The sequence below is a fragment of the Tursiops truncatus genome, chromosome 2, assembly GCF_011762595.2.
Source record: "Tursiops truncatus isolate mTurTru1 chromosome 2, mTurTru1.mat.Y, whole genome shotgun sequence".
Classification (NCBI taxonomy): domain Eukaryota; kingdom Metazoa; phylum Chordata; class Mammalia; order Artiodactyla; family Delphinidae; genus Tursiops; species Tursiops truncatus.
This window is the reverse complement of record NC_047035.1, coordinates 148,219,927-148,239,103: the sequence shown is the minus strand read 5'-3', so window position 1 is coordinate 148,239,103 and position 19,177 is coordinate 148,219,927. Positions and strand designations below refer to the sequence as shown.

The 19,177-nt window shown below is 34.8% G+C and overlaps 1 long non-coding RNA gene across 1 annotated transcript; it reads right to left on the bottom strand.

The window, feature by feature from the left end:
* Window positions 1–341: 341 nt before the first annotated feature.
* LOC141277878 (uncharacterized) lies at window positions 342–16,618 on the bottom strand. The gene is made up of 3 exons (XR_012329747.1): window positions 16,544–16,618; window positions 6,468–6,529; window positions 342–399 (listed from the first exon to the last, which is right to left on the bottom strand). It is a non-coding gene; the product is annotated as an uncharacterized lncRNA (long non-coding RNA).
* Between the last annotated feature and the right edge of the window lie 2,559 nt (window positions 16,619–19,177).

Below are 19,177 nucleotides of genomic sequence, written 5' to 3'. Positions count from 1 at the left end.
TGTCAGTCTGTTGGGGGTCAGCCCTTTGAAGTCCTTTGTTTAGTTCAAAGTGTCTATTAGGCACTGCCTCAAATCTTCCAGAGATCCTAACAAAGGTTCTTACTGCCACACCATTGATTTGATCTGTGCCCCAGGCTATATATTATTTTGAGAGCCCTTTGCTGGCTGGAGAGAGATGAAAGATGAGAAACAGCTTTATTTTCCAAACCCACAAGACCAGACCTCTATACACGCCTCTAAATTTGAATTAAAAATTGGCCAGCTCTTTATTTCACTCATCTTGTGGTTTTCAAACCTTCTAGTATTCACCTGAAATCAAGCTCTTTCAATATTCTGGCTGGAGGTCCTGTTAGCCAACTCTTAACAGTTCATTAGGTATATTTTCCATCTTCCCAGTTACTGCAAATGACAGAATTGCAATTATTTCTCAAACACATAAGATGGCTCACCATTCTGGAGCCTCCAATGACAATTCCGTCAGTACTTTTTCCTCAAAAATTTCCAGTAACTTGCTCACAGTTTTTCTTACATCCCCACCTCCAGTCTAAATGCCAGGTCTGTACATGAAAAATTTTTGTTATGTCAGCACCTTACTCCTCAGAACCAATTTCTGTATCAGTTAGTTATCTAAGGCCATGATGATGCTACATAAGCAACCACAAACTCCACAGTGCCACACAACAATCAACATTGACATTTTCTCCCAAATCTAGGAGCTGGCTGTATGAGTTTGCTCTTCTGGGCTGGGCACAACTTATATTAAAGCTCAAATTTTTTTAAATTAATTTTTATTGGAGTGTGGTTGCTTTACAATGTTGTGTTAGCCTCCACTGCACAACAAAATTCATCAGCCATACACATACAGATATCCCCTCCCTTTTGGACTTCCCTCCCATTTAGGTTACCACAGTGCATTAGGTAGAGTTCCCTGTGCTCTACAGTACGTTCCCATCAGTTGTCTGTTTTATACATAGTATCCATAATGTGTATGTGTCAATCCCAGTCTCCCAATTCCTCCTTTCCCCCTTGGTATTCATACATTTGTTCTCTACGTCTGTGTTTCTATCTCTGTTTTGCAAATAAGATCATCTATACCATTTTTCTAGATAACACATATATGCGTTATTATATGATATTTGGTTTTCTCTTTCTGACTTACTTCTCTGTGTATGACACTCTCTAGGTCCATCCACGTCTCTACAAATGACCCAGTTTCATTCTTTTTTCTGGCTGAGTAATGTTCCATTGTGTATATATATATATATATATATATATATATATATATATATATACCACATCTTCTTTATCCATTCCTCTGTTGATGGACATTTAGGTTGCTTCCATGTCCTGGCTATTGTAAATAGTGCTGCTATGAACAGTGGGGTGCATTTGTTCTCTGGGTATATGCCTAGTAGTGGGATTGTCGGGTCATATGGTAGTTCTACTTTTAGTTTTTCAAGGAACCTCCATACTGTTTTCCATAGTGGCCGTATCAATTTACATTCCCACAGGGTTCCCTTTTCTCCACACCCTCTCCAGCATTTATTGTTTGTAGATTTTTTGATGATAGCCCTTCTGACCAGTGTGAGGTGATACCTCATTGTAGTTTTGATTTGCATTTCAATTGTAACTTGTGAGACTCAAAGAGCTTGAGAATTTTGCCCTGACTTTCAAGCATTAAATCACCAAGAAATTTCTCAGTATTTAGGGTGTGGGGTCCTCACCTCCTTCCTCACTCCCCACTGCGAAAGGGGATCTGACTTCAGGGTCAGGTTCTGCAGCTTCCACGTATAAATCCCTCTCTACTCAGCTTCCATCACCCCAAAAACACCCAGCCACCTTGGGTTAAACAGAACAGTTTCAGAAGCACTAAATGCATGGTATGAATAAGTGAGTGATTCGGGATTATCATTAGTTATTTGTTGGTGAATGAGCTGAGACGGATGACTGGTGGGAAGAGAATGACCACCAGATGGATTTGGGATTCTGGGAATCTCCACTGTTATGGGTTTAATTGTGTCCCATCAAAAGTCCTATGTGAAATTCTAACTCCCCAGAGCTCAGAATGTGACTGCATTTGAAGGCAGTCTTTAAAGAGACGATTGAGTTAATAGGAGGTCATTAGGGTGGGGCCCTAATCCCGTATCACTGGTGTCCTTATTAGAGGAGATCAGGACACAAACACGCACAGAAGGATGACCATGGGAGGACACAGAGAGAACACGACGGTCTACACACCAAGGAGAGAGACCTCAGGAGAGATCGACCCTACTAATGGTTTGGTCTCAGTTTCCAGCTGAGGACGGTGAGACAATAATTTCTGATGTTTAAGGCACCCAGTATGAGGTATGTGTTACAGCAGCCCTAGGAAATGAATCTACCTGATATACTTGAGAAGGATAAAGACTGACGAAGGATACATCCTGTTAGGGAAAATTTATGGTTGAAGTCACCATGGTTTACACATTGAAATAAAATAGATTGGGTTATCTTGATTTTGGTGCTGGTTTTACAGATGAATACAAAACTGATCAAACTGTACAGCTTAAATATGTGCAGTTAAGTGTACTTTAAAATTGCATACAAATTAAAATAAAATAAACTTTATTTCGCACCCAAAACCAGTGAAGTAAAACATAGTAGTAATAATAGTTTGTACTTCTGTCTTTGATACATAAATTAAAAGACAATTACATCCTTGCATGGAATACTCTATTACATTATAAATTTTCCTATTCCTTTATTAAAAAAAAAATCCTTCTGTAAATTTTTTTGTACTAGGACTTATTCATGGCATGTTTTATATTTTCTTTTTATCATTTCTTCTGTGTTTTCATTTTTCTTTCTCTTGCTTTGGCTGAGTTGTTAAATATCTCAATAAACAGTTTTTATTTCACTACTGGACTGTTTTATGAGTGAAACATAAGTAAACAAAAATATAATTATCAAAATCAAGAAATATATAATATCCCATCGTGAGACTTTTAGCAAAGTGTTATGCTATGATTCTCTTATGCCCATATCCCTATTTTATTAAACTTATCCAGACTTTTAGTGCCAGGTGATTACTCATTTTAATAATATATTTATTATGAAAATGTAATAGCATATTACTAACAATTTCATTATACTTAAAATTACTGTTATCAACTTTTCTAAATTTAACATCAGAAATGTATTCATTTCATTGCTCTTATTCTGTCATGTCAGCCCTTGCCTTTGGCTTTTTTTTCCTGATTCAATTTTAATTTGACAGATTTCAGATGCTTATTTCACAAATGTCTACTGTTCTAAAAGTGTGTCTATTCCATGTTTGTCTGAAATGTCTTTTTCTTCCCCTCGGAAGCCATGAAGAACATTTTTAACCTGTTCTAAAATGCTCAGATCACAATTCTATAATCTCCTGGTAGTACAAAAACTATTTTACTCTGCTATGGCAGTTACCATTTTTTAATAACAATAATAAATACATAACTTACATAGGTTTTGTTTTTGCCAGTCAATGAAATAGGATAGTTATATAAATTGAACTTTCATGGTTTCCTGTGAGGTGTTACCATTATCAGAGTTGATAAGACTGATGCTAATTTGATCTTCCCTTTCTACATAATTTATTTTCTCTATTTGGAAGTTTGTTGATTCTTTCATCATCCTTAAAATTATGCATTTTACTAGAATATGTTTATCTTATTTTCAAATCTCCCTTATACTCAACAAGACATTTCAATTTGGAAAACTGAGTTTACTTTTACCTCAGAAAGTGTTTTTTTTTTTTTTTTGCGGTACGCGGGCCTCTCACTGTTGTGGCCCCTCCCGTTGCAGAGCACAGGCTCCGGACGCGCAGGCTCAGCGGCCATGGCTCACGGGCCCAGCTGCTCCGCGGCATGTGGGATCTTCCCGGACCGGGGCACGAACCCGTGTCCCCTGCATCGGCAGGCGGACTCTCAACCACTGCGCCACCAGGGAAGCCCCTTACTTTTTCTTTTTTTCAGAAAAGTGTTTTCTCACTGTGTCTTTGATTACTCCATTTTCATCTGGACTTCTTACAGAGATTTACATTTATTCTTTTCCATGGCTCTCAGGTTTTCTCTCATAACATTCATTTTTCTTAATAATTTTACTCCATGTCATAGAGCAATCTCCCAATATGGTCTCCTAACTCAGCATTTAAAATGTTATCAGGGTCCTTATGTTAATTACTCTCTTGGATGCATTTTTGAAGTTATAATTATTTTCACTTCCAATTATTCATTTTTTTTTACAGTTTTCCTTTTTTTTCATAGCTTTCTACAGTAAGATCTTTTTTATCGAATGGAAAATATGTATGACAGGGTTCCCTTCATGGATTTATGGCAGTGGTAGGAGATGGAGTAGTTTGGCCTCACTCCTTCCAGCTGTTTATTCACTTAAATGTCCACTGATTTTTCATCGTGTGCTCAGTATTAACAGCAAAGTTATAGAATGGATGTGTCTGCATGGTGTTAGCAGACAATAGGACAGTAGGACTGTCCTATTGTCTGCTAACACAGACAGAGGTTGGCCTGAAGATAACAAGCAGGAAGAAATGCCTATCTTTTGAGTTGCACCAGTAGTAAATGGGCTTGCGAGTCTGCTCTGTTGGTGAAATGAAAAGCCACTAGGTTTACCATCTTCTCCCAGACATGGCAAATGGCTGAAGCCAGGCTCTTCTGAGGGACTTGGTGGGGGGATCTCCTTGCTACTCGGTCTGGTCACCTGTCAAGGGCTGTGGCTAAGAGAACAAAGCCCTGGCTGCAGAACCAGCCAAGCAGAGGGGACGTTCGCAGCACTGTCGCTGATTCCTGGGTGCTGGTGGGAGGACTAGATGCATGTGCCTCACAGAGCCCTTGGTAATTCCATCTCCATGGAGAAGCAAAGCTTCCTGAATACACAGGGGGCCTTGGTAAAGCTGCCTTGTTGCATGAGGTGCCCCAAGGGGCAGAAGGATGGAGTGATGGCCACATGTATGCATCGCCATCCTAGAAGTTCCTGAAGTAGACACTGGAATGTTTTCTCAGTGGCTGCTCCAAGACAGACAGAATTGCATAAAAGCATCTAGAGGGGATTTGGTGTAGGATGAAAGAGATAAAGAAGTGTATAAGTAGCAATTAATTCTAAAGCAAAAACTCACAATTTTCTGGATGATTCACCTTCTCAATTTGAGTATCCGTGAAAAGGACATAAGCATGGATTGTGAAGATCTCACAACATTTTTTCGGTGATATTTGTTTCTCCAGTCTGGGTCATAGAAACTTAACCAACATCTGAAATAACCTTTAGCTACTATGACTTTCCAAATCCCAAATTTGAACACCTGAGGTTGCTATCAAGGCCTGAGACCAGGTTTATTCTTCAGTCATTCAGACACTTGGGTCTTTGACATACTAAAATTTTGGCAGGACATAGAGTGAAAAGGTACCCACACTACAGAACCTTAAAGGAGTTTCATGGAAAAGGTTCAGTGGCAGAAATTGGGCATACAGGGAGGGCTCTGGGGAACAAGGGTGAGTTTCTGCTTCTGCTCTTTATGTGCCTTCTTTGAACTTCAGTTACTGCTTGGAAGCTGTTTAGTAATGAAAGAGGGCATTGATTTCAAATCTGTTTACTGTTGGTTGACATGAATATGTATAATTTTTGGCTTGCATTACTTTGAGTCATTCTTAGATTTTAGCACTAAACAAAGTGCTTTCATCAAGTTATTTCTGTGAGAATTGAAATAGATATCTAAATGTGGCAACTCATTTTCCATACTGTATGAATATATTTCTTATTTAATTTGGCAATTTGATGATATCATAGTTCCTATTTAACTGGTAAGCTCAAAGCCTAGAATTTCCTATGCTTAAAGCATAATGGCGAGAATGGTAAGGGTATGTGTTAGTTCTTACAGCAGGATTCTGTATGTTTTAACCTAATCATGTTTAATTCTTTCTATGCAAAATTATATAGTGCAGGGCATTTGGAGATATCAGAAACCTAGGAGTAAATGTGCTTTAAATGTAGATAGTAACATAACTGAGCTAAAAATGAAGAGTTTGGGTCTGTTCTATGTCCAAAAAGAGAAGCACTGAAGCTGGCAGAAACAGCATGATTTCAAAATGTATGCTAAATACTAATTTGTGTCATGGATATTTCATCTCTTCCTCTTCCGCCTCCCCTTAATCTTTTCTCATAGCATGCTCAAGCAGAAGAAGATAATAATTAAGCTCATCTGCATTGTCTTTCACTGTCTTTGGGAATTAATGAAATGAGACAGAAGAATAGGCCCCCTAAACACTTTTGAAAATGTGATATGATACTTATGCCCTGTGAATTTAAATAAAACTGCTGACAGCCCTGCCCCAGTGTGGAACTTTTCATTTGCAATATCAAACTTGTATTTTGATCTTTCCAGGTGGGCAGGATAGAGTTGGGAGGTGATGATGCTCAGTTGTAAGAATTTCACTTACCTGGTTGGTGATGCACACTTTCACACAAGAGAAAAGCATCCCATTTCCATCTCAGGGTATTTCTAGAAAGAAGGTTAGAAACTTAGAAGTTTTGAATCTCCACAGTATCGCTTGAATAATGCAAATGCTCTAAATTTAAAGTCACCTAATTCTCAGTCTATTTATTTGACTCTGATTGATAGAAATCTGGGCAAAAGAGAATGAAGATCTTTGTCCACATATGGATCAACTCTTTCCCTTCCCCTGGCTAGAAAATACACTCCTAAACCAGAAAAGAGGTCTGTATGACCACATGCCTTTGTAAAGACAGCTTCTTTAAGTTTTATGTGTTAGGACTGATTATAAAACCTTGCTTCTATAATAAACTCATTACCACGGAAGCCCACATGCCTATGCCCTAATTGATAGATTTTTCTTTCTCTATAACAATTCATGGTCTGTTAATGGAAACTTGCTTAAATACATAAGGTCTTACTAAGTTCTAATTTATCACTTTATTAATACAATGAAAAGAAAATTCATTAGGCAACTGACATATTAACCTATCATCAGTTTAGTTTCAAATGTCAACAAAAAACCCACAAATATAAAAAAATTAAAATTCATTTTCAATCCTTAGAAAAATTTAAATAATCTTTATAATTATATGGAGAAGTGTTTTGTTAAATTTGAAAAATATAAAAACAAATTAGAATAACATTTAAATACTTATATTTCTATTACTACAATTACTTGTTTCTAGCTTTGAAAAAACAAGAAATATAAGCAAGTAAGTGAAAGATCCGTACACTGAAAATTACAAGACACTGATGAAAGAAGTTGAAAACAACACAAATAAATGGAAAGATATCTCCTGTTCATGGAATGGAAAAATTAATATTGTTAAAATGTCCATACTACCCAAGGCTTTTGATAGATTCAATGCAATCCCTATCAAAATTCCAATAACATTTTTTTGCAGAAATAGAAAAAAAATCTGAAATTCCTATGGAACCGTGGTAGAGCTAGAATAGCCAAAACAATCCTTAGAAAGAAGAGCAAAGATGGAGTGAACACAATTCCTGATTTCAACTCTTTTTACAAAGCTATAATAATCAAAACAGTCTGGAACTGGCAAAAAATTAGACACATAGACCAATGGAAGAGAAAGAGAGCCCAGAAATATACCCAAGCATGTAAGATCAACTAATATTGACAAGGGACCAAGAAGACTCAAAGGGGAAAGGATAGTCTCTTCCGTAAGTGGTGTTGGGAAAACTGGACACCACATGCAGAATAATAAAGATGGACAACTATCTCATACACCTCACAAAAATAACTTGAAATCGATTAAAGACTTAAATTTAAGATCCCAAACTGTAAAACTACTAAAAGAAATATAGGGAAAAATCTCTTTGACAGTCTTGGCAAAATATTTTTGAAAAAAACACCAAATGCACACACAAACACAAAAAAAACCAAAACAAAAATAAACAAGTGAGACTACATCAAATTTAAAAGCTACTTCATAAGAAAAGAAACAATCAGCAAAATAAAAAGGTAACCTATGGAGTAGGTAAAAATATGTGCAAACCATTTATCTGCTAAGGGGTTAATATCCAAAATACATAAAGAACAGATACAGTGCAATAGAAAAACAAACAAATAGTATGGTTAAAAAATGGGCAAAGGACTTCAATAGGCATTTTTCCAAAGACATAAAAACAGCCAACAGGTAAATGAAAAAGTGTTCAACATCACTAATAATCAAAGAAATGCAAATCGAAATTACATTGAGAGATCACCTCACACCTCTCAGAATTGTTATCATTAAAATTATAAGAGATAAATGCTGATGAAGAGGTGGAGAAACAGGAACACTAATACACTGTCGATGGGAATGTAAATTGGTGCAGCCACTATGCAAAACAGTATAGAGGTTACCCCCAAAATTAAAAATAGATCTACTATATGGTCCAGCACCCCGACTTCTGGGTATATATATGAAAGAAATGAAAATATTATTTCAAAGGGATATCTGCACTCCCATATTCATTACAGAGTTATTCATCATAGCCAAAATATGGAAATAACCCAAGTGTCCACTACTGAATGAATGGATAAAGAAATTTTGGTATATATACAATAAAAATATTATTCAGCCCTAAAAAAGAGGAAATCCTGCTATTTGTAACAACATGGATGGACCTTTAGGGCGTTATGCTGAGTGAAGTAAGTCAGACAAAGACAAATGATATATGATGTCATTTATATGTGGAATCTAAAAAAAAAAAATGCAGATACAGAAAGTAGACTGGTGATTGACAGGGGCTGGGGAGATGTTGGTCCAAGGGCACAAACTTTCAGTTATAAGAAGAATAAGTTCTGGGGAACTAATGTACAACATGGTGACTATAGTTCATTTAAAACTATATTACATACTTGAAACTTGTTAAGAAAGTAAATCTTAAATGTACTCACTGCAAAAATAAAAGTATTTATGTGATATGAGGGAGGTGTTAACTAACCTTATTGTGGTAATCATTTCCCAATGTATTGTTGCATCAAATCATCATACTGCATACCCTAAACTTACATATATTTTATATCAATATCTCAATAAAGCTAAAAAATTCAAGATAAAATTTAAATCTACTTTAACAAATACCCTAATCCCTTTCTCCTCTCATAACATGTGAATCCCAAGAGGCAACGACACTCATATGTCATTGTGTATTTTTCTGGCCCATTAGAAAACACACACACATGCACACACATGCACACACACCATATATGCACACATGTACACATATAGGATCACATTTACAATTTGTAGATATAATTGTTTGGATCATGCTTTAAACATGCACATAAATGTTTTCATGATGTATAATTATTTTGCAACCTGATGTTGTCATACAACTATGTACTTCTGAGGTTTATACTAATATGTTGGGATGTATCTTAATGCTGTTGCCTGGTCTATATTATTTAAAAATCTTATTGGATAAATTACACAGACTCTGTATTTCCTTATTGATAAACATTCAGATTACTTGTTTCCCACTATAAGAAGTATTCCATGAACATGTTTGTTTACATCTTTTCAGGCACATGTATGAGAATTTCTCCGGTATGTAAATATACATGAATGTGGGTATATGAAACCATGCAACCTGTAGGTAGCCTTGATGCCAATGTTAGGGGCTAAGCATAGCACTGAATATTTAATAAATCATCTCTCATAAAATGAAGGTTAGAAAGAACTGCTGGTAATTCTGGTAAAAATATGTAATTAATGTTGAGAGTAAGTTAATAGAAAAAATACAGAATATAATCATTGTTGCCATGATAAGCCATAACATTTTTAATCTAATTCTCACTGGCATAAGGCAGTAAACAAACAATGGTGCAAAATAACAATTTATCATACATGTCCAATTCTGATTTTTACCAAATCTAAGTGGAATAAAAATAAAATGTATGAATGGGAATGCATCCACTATAGCTCTAAGAATAGGGGTATGAGCATGAGCAGACTAGATATTTTAGCAAATTTGTGTGAGATAGAAAAAACATGGGACCACATTAATGGATTAACCAGAGAAAAGAGAATAAGTCTCAAATATGCACAAATATATGAAAATTCAAAGTAAACAGAGATATTTTTAGAGAAGTTCCTAACTTATTGTTTGGTGCACAGAGAGGGTAGAGATGTAATCAGGATGGTTATTAAATATGTAGATTATCTGCAGAAGGGCTGTACAGGTTCTATTTTACACTCATGACTTTCAGTCCTCAAATTCAAGCAGCTCTTGCACACACAAAGAAGGAAGTGTTTAAAATGCTTCAGCTAATCTGCTGTGGAGGGCTCTGTTCCCAGTAGAGATGCTGGCATGCCAGGGCAGATCACACCTTACTTTGGCACAAGAGAACGGTCTCAGCCAATTTACCAACCGCCAATGCAGCCAACTTGAACAGAAGCTTAGCAATTCACATGGCAACCCCTCTACAGAGAGCTTTCCTACAGCTTCCCTGTTTATTATAAACAACTGATTTACCAGACTGTGCTGAGAAAAGGAAAAAATGTCAGCGCTGTATATTAATCAAAATTTTTTTCATGTTAAGGTATGAGCACACATCTATTACCAGAAATTTTAGGGTAATAAGCACCACAAAGATAAATATGAAAACATACAACAAAGTACTGAAGTCAGAAAAACTGTCACTAAGGCACCAAGAGAATTCTTAAAAATTTAATATTTCATGGAAAACTTGAGGAAGGTAAACATAGAATAAATAAAAATAGGTTGCTCTAAGAAAGGAACTATGCAGAGATATTAGTAATTAGTGAGAAAGCAAACTGTACACTGTTACATAAAATATTATTAAAATTTAAAAATCAACAGAATGCCTACATAATAAACTTAAAAACAATCATAGAATTAGAACAAATTAAGTGTAGAAAACAGGTGAGAAAAATCTTAGAAAGCAAAACAATTGAAGAATGGCAATATGCATTTTATAGCGGATGCAGAGAGAGAATGGAGAAAATATAAGCGAGAACAAACTATTATAGCTAAACTATTTTTTTAAATAAAAATTACATTTTTAAGTGCTGAAGAAACATGAGATTTCAGTATGCTAAAGGGCATACTCAGCAACAAGCATTATGAATTAATGAGCCACACTCAGAATGCCAATGACAAAGTGATGCTCTTAAGAGCTTCTCAGCTCAGCTTCTTCAGAAAGAAAAAAAGAAAAACTCACCTTCAAAAGAGTAAAAAATAGACTGACAACATTGGCAATATTCATTCTTTAAGGCAAAGGAACATTATCTCAATTTCAGAGGGAGGGTAATTTTCAAGACAGAATTCCATATCAAACCAAATTATCACCCATAAGAAACACAATTTCAGACATAAAAGGCTTCAGAAAATGTATTCATTATGGAAAGTGGGGTATTGAAGTTTCCTACTATTATTGTATTGCTTTCTATTTCTCCTTTCAGTTCTGTCAATGTTTGCTTGATATATTTAGGTGCTCTGATGTTGGATGCATATATATTTAGAATTATATTTTTCTAGTGGATTGATCCTTTTATCATTATATAATACCCTTCCTTGTCTCTTAATGGATAGAACATCAAAACAGAAGATCAATAAAGAAACAGAAGACAACACTGTAACCAAATGGGCCCAACAGACATACACAGAACATTCCACTTAACAGCAGCAGAATATACATTTTTCTCAAATGCACAGGGAAATTTTCCACTATAGATCATGTTAGATCAAAAAACAAATGTTTACAAATTTAAGAAAATTAAAATCATACCAAGCGTCTCCTCTAACCACAATGGGATGAAAGTAGAAATCAATAGCAAAAGGCAAACTGGAAAATTTACAAATGTGGGAATTAAATAGCAAACTCTTGAAGAGCCAGAAGGTCAAAGGAGAAATCAAAAAGGAAATTAGAAAAAAACCTTAACAATTTGAAAATAATAACACAACATACCAAAATTAATGGGATTCAACAAAAGCAATATTCAGAGGAAAAGTCTCCTGTGATAAAAGCCTACATTAAAAGAGGAAATATATCCAATAAGAACCTAACTTCACACCTCAAGGAAATAGGAAAAGAAGACGAAACGAAGACCAAAGAAGCAGAAGGAAGGAAACAGCATAGATCAGAGCAGAAATAAAAGACATAGAGAATAGAAAAGCAGAAGAAAAAAATCAACAAAACTGACTTGTTTTTGGAAAAATAAGCTGGTTTTCAACCCCTTAACTGGACTAAGGTAAAAAGAGAGAAGACTCAAATAAATAAAATTGTAAATGAAAGAAATGACATTACAACTGATGCCAAAGAAAAAGAAAAAAATCCATGAGTCAACTATAAACAACTGTGCAAATCAATAAAGATGATACACTACATTAACAGAATAGAGGATAAAAATCATATGATCATCTCAACAGATGCAGAAAAGGCATTTGACAAAATTCAACATCATTTCATGATAAAAACGCTCAACAAATTGGTTAAAGAAGGCAAATATCTCAACATAATAAACACCATATATGACAAGTCCAGAGCTAACATCTTACTCAACAGTGAAAAAAATAAAATCTTTTCCTCCAAGATCAGGAGAAATGAAAGGAAGTACCACTGCATTCAATATATTCACCATTCACCATTTCTATTCAATATAATATGTGGAACTCTATGCAGAGAAATTAGGCAAGAAGAAGAAATAACAATCATCCAAATCAGAAAGGAAGAAATAAAACTGTCCCTGTTTAGAAACAGCATGATATTTTAGGTAGAAAATCCCAAAAACTCCACCAAAAAACTGTTAGAATATAAAAATCAGTAAAGTTGCACAATATGAAATTAACTTACAAAACTCAGTTGCATTTCTATATACCTATAAAAATTATCTGAAAAGAAAATTAGGAAAACAAATCCATTTATGACAGCATTAAAAAGAATTAAATACTTAGAAATAAACTTAACTAAGGAGGTAAAAATCTGTATAATAAAAGTTACAAAATATTGATGATCAAAATTAAAGAAGATACAAAATGAAAAGACATCCAGTGTTCATGGATTAGAAGATTTAATAATGTTAAAATGCCCATAGTACCCAAAGCCATCTACAGATTCAACACAATCCCTATCAAAGTATCACTGGCAATTTTTATAGAAATAGAAAAAAATTCTAAAATTCATATGGAACCACAAAAGACCTTGGACAGTCAAATGAATCTTGAGAAGAAGAACAAAGCTAGAGGCTTCACACTTCATGATTTCAAAATATATTACAAATCCATGGTAAACAAAACAGGCTGGGATAAAGGCAAATATATAGACCAGTGGAACAGAATATAGAGCCTAGAAATAAAACCAGATTATACAGTCAACCAATCTTTGACAAGGGTGTCAGGAATAGACAATGGAGAAAGGACAGTGTCTTCAATAAATAAATGGTAATGGGAAAAATAAGTATCCACATGCAAGAGAATGAAATTGAGCCTTATCTTACAGCATACACAAAAACCAACTCAAATGGATTAAAGACTTAAACATAAGACCTGAAATTTTAAAATTCCTAGAAGATAACATAGGCGGAAAAACTTCATGACATTGATCCTGAGAATAATTTCATGGACGTGACATCAGAACCACAGGCAATTAAACAAAAAATAGACAAGTGGGATTACATCATAATTTTAAAAGCTCTGCACAGCAAAGGAAGCATTCAATAGAGTTAAAAGACAACCTATGGAATGAGAGAAAACATCTGCAATAAAACCATATATCTGATAGGGTATTAATCTCCAAAATACATAAGGTACTCCTACAACTCAAGAGAAAAAAAAAATTGAAAAAATGCCTAAGGACTTGAATAGGTATTTCTTCAAATAAGACAAAGATATGGTCAATAGGTACATGAAAGAAATTCACATTCACCAATCATCAGGAAAATGTAAATCGAAATCATGAGATATCACTTTACATCTGTTAGAATGGCTATCATCATAAACACAAGAAATAATAAGTACTGGCAAGTATGTAGAGAAAAGGGGACCATCAGAAACTGTTGGTGGGAATGCAAAATGGTGCAGTCACCATGGAAAGCAGTAGGACGATTCTTCAAAAATTTAAAAATACAATTAACACATGATCCAGCAATCCCATTTCTGGGTATGCGTCCAAAAGAACTGCAATCAAGATCTCAGAGATATGCACCCCCGTGCTCATTGCAGCAACATTTACAATAGTCAAGATGTGAAAACTAAAATGTTATTTTTTTTAATCTACAAAAGGAGTGATATGATGAAGTTAAATATAAAGAATAAAGATGTAGATTAACAAGTTAATTATGCAAGTGTTTTATGGATAAAGTGATAACAAAGATAAAACTATAAGTAACAAAATAAAAACATTTTAGGAAGGGGACGTGGATCAGAGAAGACATGTGTTGATATAACCCAGATATATTAAAACAATCACAGTTAAGATGCTTATGACTGGGACTTTCCTGGTGGTGCAGTGGTTAAGAATCCACCTGCCGATGCAGGGGACACGGGTTTGAGCCCTGGTCTGGGAAGATCCCACATGCTGCAGAGCAACTAAGCCCGGGTGCCACAACTACTGAGCCCATGTGCCACAACTACTGAAGCCCATGCGCCTCGAGCCCATGCTCCGCAACAAGAGAAACCACCGCAATGAGAAGGCTTTGTACCACAACGAAGAGTAGCCCCTGCTTGCTGCAACTAGAGAAAGCCTGCATGCAGCAATGAAGACCCAACACAGCCAAAAATAAATAAATGTATTAAAAAAATAAGATTCAATTAAAAAGTAATAAAAGAGAAGCAAATCTAACACATGGCACATATTCTTTAAAAAAAAATGCTTATGACTGAGGAGTGCCTAAACCAGTGTAAGAACAGGAGTGGAGGGTAACTGTAGGTGTGAAAGGGAGACACTTAGCTTATGGGTTCTATTTTTCACTTAGATTCCATTTTTTTATTAATGAAGTTCTATACTCATGTTTGTTTATATTTTACAATTCAAAGAAGCAATTATCACAATAAGAAACAAACCCATGAAGCCCCCCCTGGGTCCTTACTATCAGACTCACTGATTTCTAACATCCTCTAATACCTTCTGTCTCTGGAAGGTTTCCAAGACGTAAGTGGGGAAGGAGAGGAGAAAGAGGTGTTTAGAATGGTCTCAAGGGACTTTTCTGAAAGATGATAGTACAGAAACACTGCCAACCACTTTTCATAAAAATCAATGGAGATCCATTTTTGCAATGCAGGTTTGGGAACCACGGACCCACCCCCTCAATGAAACAAGTATAACTAGTAAAAACTATTTTTAAAACTGATATAAAGTCTTGGGAAATGTCCTAAGGGAGCCACTGTCTCCACCCCAGCTGAGATCAATGGCTCAGAGGTTTTGCCCAGGAAGAGGCAGACAGTCAGCCTGAAGAACCCACAAAGAAACTGACTTTACTGAGAACAGAGAGTGGAAAACTATCCAGAAATAAAGTTAATTCTCACTGCTTTTCAAACCATATCCTGTGCTAAATGAGTAAACTTATTCCTGTGGGCTACATGTTATTGTCACTCCCACTCCCACTCCCACAAATGCCATATGTTTAAGCCCTAACACCCTTAGTGATGGTGCTAGGAGATGAGGTCCTTGGGAGGTAAGTAGGATTGGATGAGGTCATGATGGTGGGGCTCTAATGATGAGATCAGTGATCTTATGAGAAAAGACACCAGAGAGTGCACTTGCTCTCTCTCCTCCCTGGGGGGACAGAGCGAGAAGGGAAGCCAGGAGGAGAGCTCTCACCAGAAGCTGACCATGCTAACACCTTGATATTGGACATCCAGCCTCTAGAACTGTGAGAAATAAATGTCTGTTATTTAGAGCAACCAATCTGTGGTATTCTGTTGTGGCTGCCCAAGCTATTATGCTTATACAAATCGGGATAAAGCTTAAAATCTAAGAAGAAAATTTTTATAGCATTAGGGAAGTATGGAAAATAAGAGTCCATGATCATTTTGAAATAAACATTAATTTTGTTAACCTTTTTTCCGTTCAAATATGGCAAAACAGAAATATAATGAAGGGAGCCCCCCCAAAAAAGGCTGGGGTATTAAGAGATAATCTATCATAAAAAGCATGATGAAATATATCATTGCGTTGTTCAATATTTGCATTAAAAATTTTAGATAGCACTTCTTTTCACTCTTAGGAAGAAAGAACAGTGGGCTCAATGAAACAGGAAAAGACAGGTTAACTACAATAGCAACAGCCTGAGATGAAGAAAGAGATGATGGTCTTAAAAGACTGAGAGGAAAGGATGCAGCAAAGATCAAAATGGCATCAAAGACGAAAAGAGATTAATCCATGTTGTAGATGCTCAAATCAGTGACAGGAATACCACCATTCATAACTTTTTTTAGACTAGATGAGGCAAAAGGAAGAACTTTTAAGAATAAAAAAAAATCCATAAAGAAAACTTTCTTGGACTGGAAAACAACCTGAATCTATAAAACAAGACATCTGAAAAAACATACCTCCTTGAACTTTGGAGCATCACTGAATGGGAAAATTGCCCTCTTTCCAAAGCAAATAAACTAGGAAGTAAGTACCTGCATACATACAAATCATAAATTATTTTAAATTATGCAGGTTATACTTTTATAAAGATATTTTAAGAAAAAAATGCTTTATAAAAACTATTGCTTCAATTGTAAAGCTGGGGTTAATCCTAGCAAATTTTAGACTCACAAATTCACTTTGTGAAGCAGGAATTTCAATTAAAAACAATTTACAGCTAATGACCTTAAAATACCTATAAACCCTGTCTTTATGTACATCTAGGTTTTGCTCATGTTCAATGTCTTCTATTCTTCTCACTACCAGATCACCAGCACTGTATGTTTTACATTTTCTTTCAAAATTTGAGCCCTTTGTCAGGATAAAGTACAAATCCACTCAAATGTACCAGCTGTGTTCCATGTACAGAAGCTTTTGTTTCATGGTAATTGGGGCTGGTTCCAGATGGTAGTATTAATTACTGATTTCAATTGCATTTTGACTAATAGCTGTTCACATTATACAAACCTCATTCCCTAATGAATCGACAAATATATTCAGTTCATGTTGTGAAATCGTACTCTAAGAAAAGCTGTATTACAAAACCAAGAGAGAAATCCTCTTTTTTCTCTGCTATTTTAAGACTGGATAGTTATCAACACCCTAGAGCCAAAAAAAAAAAAAAAAAACAGTTTAGGCTCAGTTTCTTTGTACATTATTAGATGACAGGATACCATGGAATAAGAGCTATAGAATTATGAGAGAAATAATTGTGAACCCTGAATTATATAAGCAATTTAGTAGCTCATTATATCAATTATAATATATACTATGTACAACTGTATAAAACTATAAACATTTTAATATTTTCATTTTAATTAACTTTTATCTTTATAGTATAAAATATAGTATAAACCATATTTTTAAAACTATGTAAAAACTGTTTAAACTATCTTAAATAATACAGACTAGACCAGGCTTCACTCGTATGCTATGTCTAAACTCATTCTGGAAAACTTATCTGAAGTTATACTCCAGTTAGCTGAGGGATAAATCAGGAGTTTGTTGTTGTTCTTACTGTTTGTTAATTGGTTGGTTGATTTTTAGTGGCATTATGATACTAAGTTACTGAGGGTGAAAAGTGTAAACAAATTCCATATATGTTTAGTAATAATTGTTGTCAATATCTATTGAGTTTCTGCCCCAGGTAAGCTCTAGTTAAAAGTATTTAATGAAGATTAACTCATTTGCTCTTCAAATCAGCTCTATATAACAACATAAATGTTTAAAAATAAGTATATAATGGCACTGTGAACAATTTCACAAATAAAATAGTTGAGGAAAAGTACATTATATATTAGCAGGTGGTAGGCGGGCTATAAGCATTAGTGTGACAGTGTCTCCATATTTTACAGGAATCTAATAATTGCAATTTTATTTCCTATATTGAACTTAGAGTAAAATAAATGTTAATATATATTTATAGTATTTGAATGCCTAAATATTACCCTTTGAAAATTACTGGAGGAAAAAAATACAAAGAATATGTCAGACAAAAAAAGAAGATATTAAAATACAAAATATGAAATAAGTTTACAAATTACAACCAAATATTTCTTGCATTGCAATAGATGTTAATGGGTTCAACACACTGAAGGAAAATCTCTCTATGATTATTTTTAAAAATCCCCTAAAATGGAATATTGTGTTTCTATGTACTAGCAATGAACAAGTGGGAATCAAATTTAAAAACACGACACAACTACACTCACTCAAAAGAAAATGAAATATTTAAGTGTAAATCTAACAAAACACGTAAAGGATTAATATGAAGAAAAATACGAAATGGTAAGGAAAGAAATCGAAGAATATCTCCATAGAGAGGCTTACTACATTCATGGGTTAGAAGACTCAAAATAGTAAAGACGCTCGTTCTCCCCAAATTGAGGTATAGTTTTAATATATGTAGTTCCTACTAAATTCCAAGCACAATTACTGCAGATATAGATAAAGCTTATTCTGAAGTTCATATGAAAAGACAAAGGGACTAGAATAAACAATTTTGCAAAAGAAGAATAAAATAGGAGATTTCACACCACCCAATTTTAAGACTTACTACCCAGATACACAATCAAGATATTTTTGCATCAGCAGAGGAACTGCAGCATAGACCATAAGAGTATAACAGAGAAATCAAAGATTAACAAACAGTTATGGCCAACAGAGTTTTTAACCAATTGATGGTTGGCAAATATGCAAAAGCATTTCAATGTAGAAAAATAATGTTTTTACAAATGGTGCTGGAGCAACTGGACATCCATGAGCACAAAATAAGCATGAACCCTAAACCTTACACCTTTAAAAAAATTATCTCAAAATAGATCATAGATTTAAAATAAAACTTTAAGTATAAAACTTTGGGAAGAAAACATAGGGGAAAATCTTAAGGATTTAGAAACAAGTGAAGAGTTCTTAAACGTGGCACCAATAACATAATCCATAAAAGGAAAAAGAAAATCAATAAATAACTTAAGCTCCCAGTCCATGGTATTTTGTTCTAGCAGCCAAAGCTAAGACACTAAGATATACACACGTAAGAATCATATAAAGCT